Source organism: Marmota monax, unplaced genomic scaffold (genome assembly GCF_021218885.2).
Source record: "Marmota monax isolate L192 unplaced genomic scaffold, Marmota_monax_Labrador192_F-V1.1 WCK01_AAM20220418_F8-fsc00100, whole genome shotgun sequence".
Lineage (NCBI taxonomy): Eukaryota > Metazoa > Chordata > Mammalia > Rodentia > Sciuridae > Marmota > Marmota monax.
Window position 1 is genome coordinate 5,625,464 of NW_026693872.1, and position 8,942 is coordinate 5,634,405.

An 8,942-nucleotide genomic window follows, 5' to 3' on the forward strand; every position below is an offset into this window, starting at 1 on the left:
AAATGATGCTCAGCCTGGACTGGAACCTGAATCCTTAGGAGGAGCCTCATGGTGTAGTGGGAAAAAGAGAAGTCAATCTGAGATTATATGTCAACAGCTTAGTTTGGTCATGGATGAGTTGCCTCTAGGATCTCCAATGGAGATTAATGGAAATGGAGGTCTGACACTCAAGAGTGAGGTCCAGGTAAGATGTGTAGATTTGGGAGTTACCCATGGCAGACAAGCTACCTGAGGAGAAGAGTGAAAGGCTGAAAGTCACATGGAGAAGGATTGTCCCCTTAAAGGAATGAAGGAAGAAAAAGAAAAGCCAAAGAGACACATGAGCCAAGTTCAGGAAACTGCAGGGAAAGAGAGGAGGATAGTTTCAGGGCAGGAGGGAGATGTTCGAACAGAGGAGGGTCCAATACCACAACAAGGCCTAGAGTGTGTTTCCTGGAAGCATCATCAGGAGACTACTGTGTGCCTTTTGACACAGCGGTTTCAGTGGCATGGTGGGGAAGGAAACTGGCTGAGGAGGCCAGGGGAGAGAATGGGAGGTGAGCAAGCAGAGCTGCCTTCTAGAAGCTGGGTAGAGGGCAGAACCAGGGGAGATGTTGGGGCCCTAGGGGAGATCTGCCAGTGAGCATGTGCCCCTCCCACCCCCGACGGGGGACATAGCAAGCCTTCAGCAGAGGGTAAGTTCTATTCTCCCTACCCCCCAGCCTGCCAGAAGAATCGCAGGCCATCTTGAGTGAGGAAGTGGTGAGATAATGTGTGCTTCCTTTGACATTCACTAAATATTTATCCAACACCTACTATGTCTTGGACTCAATTCCAGGTGCCAAGGACACAGTAGAGAGCTAGAGACATGGCCCTGCTTTGCTCTTTGGGAAGAACCTCCATTCCACCTTTCGGAATGGATGATAATGACCATTGGTTGCTTCTGGCATCCCCACTACTGGGCAGGGCCCAGGCAGGGGCTGGAGAGTATGTGGCCTCATCAGTGTCCTCTGGAGGCAAACTGGTCCAAAACTCTTGGCCTAATATCTCAGAAGGGCATTCCTACTAAGGACTCAGGAGATGTAACAAGCAGCAAGCCTTTGGTGTGTGTAAGGTGGGGGGGGGGGGCATGGGGGTTGGTTTTCAGAGACAACTATTAAAGAACAAAAAGCTTTCCTGTCAGAATGACTCTGGGATGATAGCAGAATGTCAAGCAGCTTAAGAGTGCTGAGGAGAATTTCTTTCTTTTTTTTTTTTTTTTCTTTTTTGAGTAGAAGGGCAGAAGTGTCATTTGGGTTCCCCAAGTCATCTAGAGCCTGTTTTCCAATTTCACTTCCTCTTACATTGAGGTCATCCCTGCCTGCAAGACTTCTTACTGGCTGCCCTCCTCTCTCTCATTTCCCCCCTCTTTTCCCTTTGCCCTATTTGATGTTTACCTGCTGTGGGGTGATCAGAGCTGAGTAGCAACAGGGAGAGGTGCCCTAAGGATAGGGCAGAGTCCGTCTGGTCCCTGGCTTCTGGATCCCTGCCTAGCATGTAGTGGGCCCTCATTATGGATTTGTTGCTGGAAGGAAGGAAGGAAGGAAGGAAGGAAGGAAGGAAGGAAGGAAGGAAGGAAGGAAGGAGACAGGCTAGAGTTTTTCCATTTTTTCCTCCACCTTCAAGATCTGGGCAGGGATGGCCTCACTGTTGCCATGAGTTGGAAGGGAGGCCCTGAGAGACCTGGTATCCAGGCCCAGTGGTGGGCAGAAAGGCAGCCGGCCCTGTCTGAGCCTCACCTCCCACTTTCAGCAGTGACACTTGGGCCGAGCGAAGCCATGTGCTCTCCTCTGGGACCCTCACACATGAGCCCTGTTCCATATGTATGGAGGAACAGGGCCAAGATTGGAAGGAAGTGCCCAGACAGAGGGACAGTATTAAAATTCCACCGGCAATCCACGGGAAGGGGTTTACGGTTCCTAACTGACCATAAACCCTTTCTCCTGACAGGTATTGGAATACATCACTCCAGCTTCTCCCGGAGCAGCTGACACATTGCAGTAATGCTTCCCCAACAGTCAGGGTCTGTTGATTCCAGTGGGGATGGGCAGGCTACCCTTGAGCCCCTGAAACGGCTCTGTCTCCTGTGACCCTGGGCCCAGCCCAAGGCAGGCCACAGCGTTGAACCAAGGCCCATCCAAAGGGTTGACAAGTGTAGTGCTGAGAGTCCCAGCCCCAGCCCAGGAAGGTGGCTTGTTAACTGTCTGCCTCTGGGTGGAATTCTATTAACCTAGAGGGGAAAACTCGTTTTCTCCCAGCTGAAAGCTCCCAACACTGAGTGGCATGTCGCATATGTCTTTTATTAATAAAAACGAGAAAATGGAGTCATTATTACTGCATAATTGTAGTTCATTTGTTAGGCCAACTCTCTCAGAGCCTGGGGTGCTGGGGGCGGGGCAGGGGGATGATAAAAAGGGACTTTGATATGAACCGCTCGGGAACCACCTGTGTAGGCGGCACCTCAGAACGACTCTCACGCAGCCCAGTGACTTAGAGAATCAGAGCTAGTGTGGGCAGCGGGCCTCTCTCAGAGCTACCACCAGACTGCACCACAGCCCTGGTGCCAGCTCCAGGAACCAGGTGACCTTAAAGCAAGGCCCTACCTCCTGGAGACTCTGTTTCTTTTTTCTTTTTTCAGGAAATCAGAGCTCATATTCCTGCCCTGCGTGGCTCATATTATTGTTCTGAGAATCAAATGACATCCACCATAGGTACTTTCCTTCATTCATTCATTCAACCATCACCTACCCAGGTATGTTATGTGCCAGAAAATGTGCTAGATGATGAGATACAAAGGGGAATAAAATTCAAACACTGCCTTCAAGGAGCCCATTGTCTAGATGAAAATAATAACATAATATGGAATGGGGACCCTAGATGCCCACCATCCTTCAGAAAACTACAGGAAGGCTTGTCCCCACCCTCCTGGTATAGGTGGTAGGAGAGGGTCTCTGGATGCTGATGCCTGAGCTGACTTATAAAAGGTGAGCAGAAAAGTTGGAGACATTCCACATAATTTTCCAAATGTGGACATGACATGGTATCTATGACCTTGATGGTGAATCTTGATGCTCCAGTCTGAATAAAATTATTGTCGTGTGCATTTTATGACCATGACTGCCCAGTAAGTCTATAAAAGGAGGGGACAGCAGTCAAGGAGACTTTGGCCAGGCTGCTTTGCCTCAAGTGGACAGCTACATCCCAACTGCCTCCTTAAGTCATTTATGCTCCCCTCTTCGATCCACTGTGGATAAAGGATGTTCCTCAGACCACAAGTTGGATGTGAACAGAGGGTCCCAGGTGGGCCATTAGAATATAACCATTTAGGCTTGTCGGAGAAGGGATCAGGAGGAGAGATTGACCAGTTTTAAGATGGCAGGAATTCAAGTGGTGGTTGCTATGGGGGTCTAATTATTTGCGAATTGTTTCAACCCTTTAAGGCAAGATGACATTTCCTATAGTTTTTTTTTCTTTTTGGACTCCCTTAATATTAGTTCAGTTTGTTATTATTATCATTATTATTATGGTACTGGGGATTGAACTTGGGGTGCTTTATCACTGAGTTACATCCCCAGCATTTTATTTTGAGATAGGGTCTTGCTAAGTTGTTGAGGTTGACCTTGAACTTGTGATCCTCCTACCTGAGCCTCCCAAATCACTGGGCTGACAGACGTGCAACACCATGCCTGACTTAGATGAGGTTCTTCTCAAAGATGTCTTAGCTCTAGAGAACTTGGATTAGAACTTTGAAGGATGAATCCCATGCTGTTGTGAGGTAGCATGGTGGTGACAAAAATTATAGAAGAAACCCCTCTCTATCCAGAGAAAAATACTGCTCAGGAGGCTCAAGGTCAGGTCACATTGTCAGCTACCCCACCCAGCCGGACTTTCCCCTTCTAGTATTCTTTTGGTTTAAAACTTTGGAACATTTCTGTTTCTGCCTGTTTCTTTTTCATGGAGAAGACATTTTGTTTATGATACCTGTAAGAAACTGGAACCAAGACGAAACAGTGAACTTGTCTCCTCTAACCTGAAGGAGAAGTGCCAGCAAGATGGGCTGGGGCTCACAGCTGGGACCTTCATAACTTGTTGTTCTATGGACACTGGGTCCTACTTATTGGTCTGGCTGCCAGCACAGCCAGGGGTACCTGAGCCAGCCAGAGACTCACACAAGATGGGGTCTGTTTCCTGGCGGAACTAGGGGAAAATGTTTATCCCTCACCTCCGGGCCTCTAATGAATTCTGATTCAAGCCACACAGGCCTAGGAATCGATAGTTTTAATCATTTCAAAAACTAGCCCCACTCTGGGTAAAATTACAATGCACAAGAAGCTCAATGGAGCTTAAAGGCCACAACCTCATTATCATTTCATTAGACTCACATTTCAGCAAGATGGAAAGAAACATTCTCACACACCCCCTCCTTCAGCCCCCTCCCCTCCCCAGCTCTGTGGAATAACTCTGGAGGACAGCGATGGTTTACAACAGCTGTCAGCCACCAGAGCCACTGGCCCACTCCCAGCATGCACTCTGCCCGAGGAGGAAGCTCATTGCAGTCGCTGGAGACCTCGGCGCAAATCAGCGCAAATGCCTCCCAAATCAAGTTTGCGATCCTGGGAAGTTTAGTAAAAACAACCCCGCTGTCAGTTTGGCTTCTCACAGCTGGAGGGGTCAAGTCATCAACACAATATAAACCCCGGCCAGCAGAACCTTGTCCTATCCAGGGCCCCAGACGCCCTCTGGGAAGCAAAGGGTTTGAAAATGTCTTAAACTTTTCCAGTTTGTTTATTTTCCAATGTTTAATGATATTGTCCATGCAAGGCGCAGAACCCCAGCTCCTGCTAACAATTAAAGAGGTTTTCTAATTTAGGAGAGAATGTGATTTAAAAAGAAGAGAAAGAACTTGCACAGGAAGCAAAGCAAATCATTCTCACTAGGTGCATACATGCAGGGAGCCATGAGTTGCGAGGACCTGATTGCACGGTCAACACACAGAGAAAAAACTATGTGGGGGCAAGGGGCAGGGCTGAGCCAACTAAGGGGCAATTTCGGAGAAGGTTGCCAAATGTCTGCTAGACCTTACCGCACTGCCAATACCACCACTTTCATAATTGTGGCTTGTATCTGTGACCCAGTGTCCCTAGACCTCACCATTCCATAAGTCCAGATGGGACCCCATCAATGAAACGACCAGATTTCACTGTGTTGGCTCCCATCTGCCTTAGGCTTTTCTTTGTGATTTAGGGGTCCCCTTGGGAGTGCCCCACATGTGCTCATGAACAGGACTGTCTGCGAGAATGGGTGTTGTGTCTTATCAAAATCCCTTCTCCCCACCCTGTTCTGCACTGTGATACCGTGTTGCGCACGATCACTCCAGAGCAAGCCTTGTTGCTGGCAGGCCTGTGACAGTGCTGCTGCCCGGGCCCATGGCAATGTCTCTTGGAGCTTCTCTAAATGACAGCACCTGAGGCTCTTGAACAGCACTACTGCCCTGGTGCCCCTGGTGTGCCAGAGCCTCAATGTGTCTTGATATGTTCTTCTACTCCTTGTCGCCTGGACACCCACAGGACTGGCTTCCCTGAGTTCACAGAGTGGTGGGGCAGGGGAATATGGGCAGGTTTTATTTCGCTCCACTTCCCTTTCCTTCCTCCATAGCTAATACATGCCAGTACCCCACACTTCTTCAAATCCAAAGCAGGCACATCTGACTCTCAGGGCTAAAGTTGGGATCCCACAACCATGTCCCCAGATCAGTGGTTTGCATAGTAGAATCACCTAGAGAGCTTTTGCAAATCCTATTGCCTAGACTACACCCCGAACCAAGAATCAGAATCTTTGGGCATCAGTAGTATTTAAATCTCCCTAGGCAATTCCCACGTGCAGACTAGGTTGAGCACTACCAACAGAGGAATGAAAGGAAGGGAGAAAGAAAGGAAAACAATAAGATAGGGATGGTGGGAGAAAGGACAAGGCCAAACTTGGGAGCCCTTTCCCGGGAGGGAATGGAACTGAAGCAAACCAGACTCGGTGCCACACCCTGGATCGCACACTGAGAAAACCCAGTGATCTTCTGCCAGACTTGCCAGTGACTCGCGTTGCTGTTGTCAGTATCTTTTAGCTGAGTCAACGTGTTGTGAGAGTCAAAGGAGACAAGTGCAGGAGGATTTGCTGCTGGTGACTTTCCAGTTTGGATCTGGTGGCATCAGAGAAGCCTGAAGGGAGGAAGCTTGTCAGTGGGGATGGTGGTGGAGACAGGCAGAATCCTGTCATCGTCAGGACTTCGGGAGAGTGTCTGATCTTAGCCCTGCGTAATTTTCCAAAGGACCCAGGACAGCAGGCCATCTGCTCCAAGAACAGGTGTGACCAGAAACTGGCCTGTGTTAACTAGGCACACAAAGCATTCATTCATTCCCTCCTTCACTCATTCTCCCTTCGCTCACTCACATATGAGCTTCATGTGAGGGACCTCATATATCATATGCAGCCCAGTGGTTCTCGAGCTTTGTTTTTAGCTCAGGAATGCTGGGTCTAAGTGAAACCTTATGGAGGCATAAACAAATACAAGCGGAGCTGCTCTTGCTAAAGTAGGGTAGGAGGCCCTGGGTCTGGCCCACTCACCTCCCTTCCCCTAAGGGGGCTTCACCAGATTCTCCTGTTTCAAGCAGAAACAGGGTTTGGAAACCTCTCATTTTATAAATGAGGACACTGAACCACAGAGCAGGGTGATTGTTCCCTGCCTAGGGTCACACAGATTTCATGCAACAAATTGGACTGGGAAAGCATGGGAGACTACAGAACTGATGGACAATGCTGGCCCTGCACCGGGGGGAAGCTTCCTGCATAGCCTCTGTCTCCATTTTGCATGCTGAATCAAACTGCCAGTTTAATGAGGAGGCCTGCCTCTCAAGAGAGGCTCTGTTTTCTAAAGAGAGCCCTTACCGGGATTCTCCCTCAGCATACGGCACTTAACAGGGAACTGCAGCTATGACACTGGGGTCTCCCCAGGTCTAGTGTCCAGTTGTGATGCCCTAGAGTGCCACACTGTCAGCACCCACTCTGGTGTCCTGGGTGTCTACCTGGTTGTTAAATAGTTGGAATGTTACACTCAGATCCCACCACCAAATTCCCAGCATATGACTAAGAACTAGAAAGTCACAAAATATCAGTAACTAGAGGATCTGTACCTATCTTCTCATTGCTATTATTCAACACTAGATCTATTTGATCAGAAAAAAAGGGGGAGACTATTCCTTTCATGGGATATTTCTGGGAGTGGTCATCCATTCATGTCTGACGATGCATGTTGGACACCCTTTCACTGGCCAGCCAGGTGTGTTTGTGAGGCAGGCATTTCTGAGGTCCACTGTATACCGGTGTGGATGCTAACCCTTCCTGGGAACTGCCCTTGGATGAAGGCAGCCATCTTGCCTAAGTTATGTCCCCTTCCCAGGGGGTACAAGGACTCAGCCCCCATTGCTTCCAGGAGGGAGTAACTTTGAAGGGCTCTCAAGCTTCCGTGTACACCATGAGAACAGTTGAGGCCTTGAGGGAGCCTCACTGTGGTTCATCATCTCGTGGATGATCCTGCTTCCATGATACCCTGGCACTCTGTGAGCACTGCCCAGTGTTCCTGCCCAGAGGTCTTCCTCTCAGAGACTGCCCCTGACTCTCAGCAGTTCTCATCCACAAAATGGGGGCAATGATTCCTCCCTTTCAGATCTGTTGTGAGCATTAAATGAACACATGGCTCATAGGAAATTTCCTCTCTCCCACAGCGCCTGGGATATAGTAAATGAGCAGAACACACTTGTTCACTTCCTCTCTATCTACTTTCTTCCTTTTAAGTGTGTTTATGGGTTTGATTGTGAGTGTCCTCTCTCCCCTGTGAGAGACATCTGGCTCTCTGTTCACTGGCAGAGCAGAAGTGATTGACATACTCCAAACCCAGGAAGTGATCAGTCCCTTCCTGATGTACAGGTGTTCCGCCCCTCACCCCAACACACACATACACAGAGGCACATGAGTGATGTTGCAGAATCCTGCAATCTTCATAGCTGTACAAACACCCGAAGCTCTACACCACTGCCCCGACGCACAGAGAATTGTTTGTATATAGAGATACCTGTATACCAGGTGCTATGAGACATCCAGGAGGGACAGATCATTTCCTGGTGGAATGGAGGGAGGGCTTCATGAAGGAGGTCACGTTTGTCATAGGCTTTGAAGGATGGATAGAAATCCAGCAGGCACAGAAGTTGGGAGTGGCTTTCCAGGCCAAGGGAATGCTTTGGCAGTGAACTATAGAGTTGGGAAAACACAGGTATGTCAAGGCCAGTTCTCCAATCTGGGAGAAGGCAGGGTTTTGTGCAGGAGAATGGGGACAAGGTATGAGGAGGTGGTTTGGGACCTGATTAGGTGGGGTCTTGAGTGCTAGGCTGAGGGCAGTGGAATTCCACTGACAACTTCTGAGAAGTAGAGGACATCTGTTGGCAGATCAGACATGGGGAGGATTGAATGGAAGGAGACGGAATCAGGAAACTGGTGAGGAGGCTGCTGTAAGAGATGGGCCTAGAGCGGACCCCATCCATGGCTAGGGGATTGGGGAACCAGGAGTGCAGAAATCCTGGGATAGGAACATTGATGTCTTTTTCAGATCACTATTACAAAACCTCCAGGGGCAACTGTACCAATACCTCAGTTCCTGAGCTGAGAAAGGGTGACAGGTGAGCTCACTCCCCAGCAATTGTTTGGGGAAGTGAAAGAGGAAACTGACCTCAAAATAAAGGTACCTGACTCACTGCCTTGAATGACCTTGTTCAGGAAAATTCCCTGAGACTCCTTTCAGTACCTCCTCTGTCCACGCCTCATCTCACAGGAATGTAGACACCAAGAGGGAGTCTCATGCATGAAACACCTGGAAACGT

The 8,942-nt window shown here is 49.0% G+C and overlaps 1 long non-coding RNA gene across 1 annotated transcript; it reads right to left on the bottom strand.

The window, feature by feature from the left end:
- Window positions 1-4,784: 4,784 nt before the first annotated feature.
- On the bottom strand, window positions 4,785-8,630 carry LOC124105363 (uncharacterized). Its single transcript, XR_006855703.2, has 2 exons — window positions 8,141-8,630; window positions 4,785-6,230 (listed from the first exon to the last, which is right to left on the bottom strand). It is a non-coding gene; the product is annotated as an uncharacterized LOC124105363 (long non-coding RNA).
- Between the last annotated feature and the right edge of the window lie 312 nt (window positions 8,631-8,942).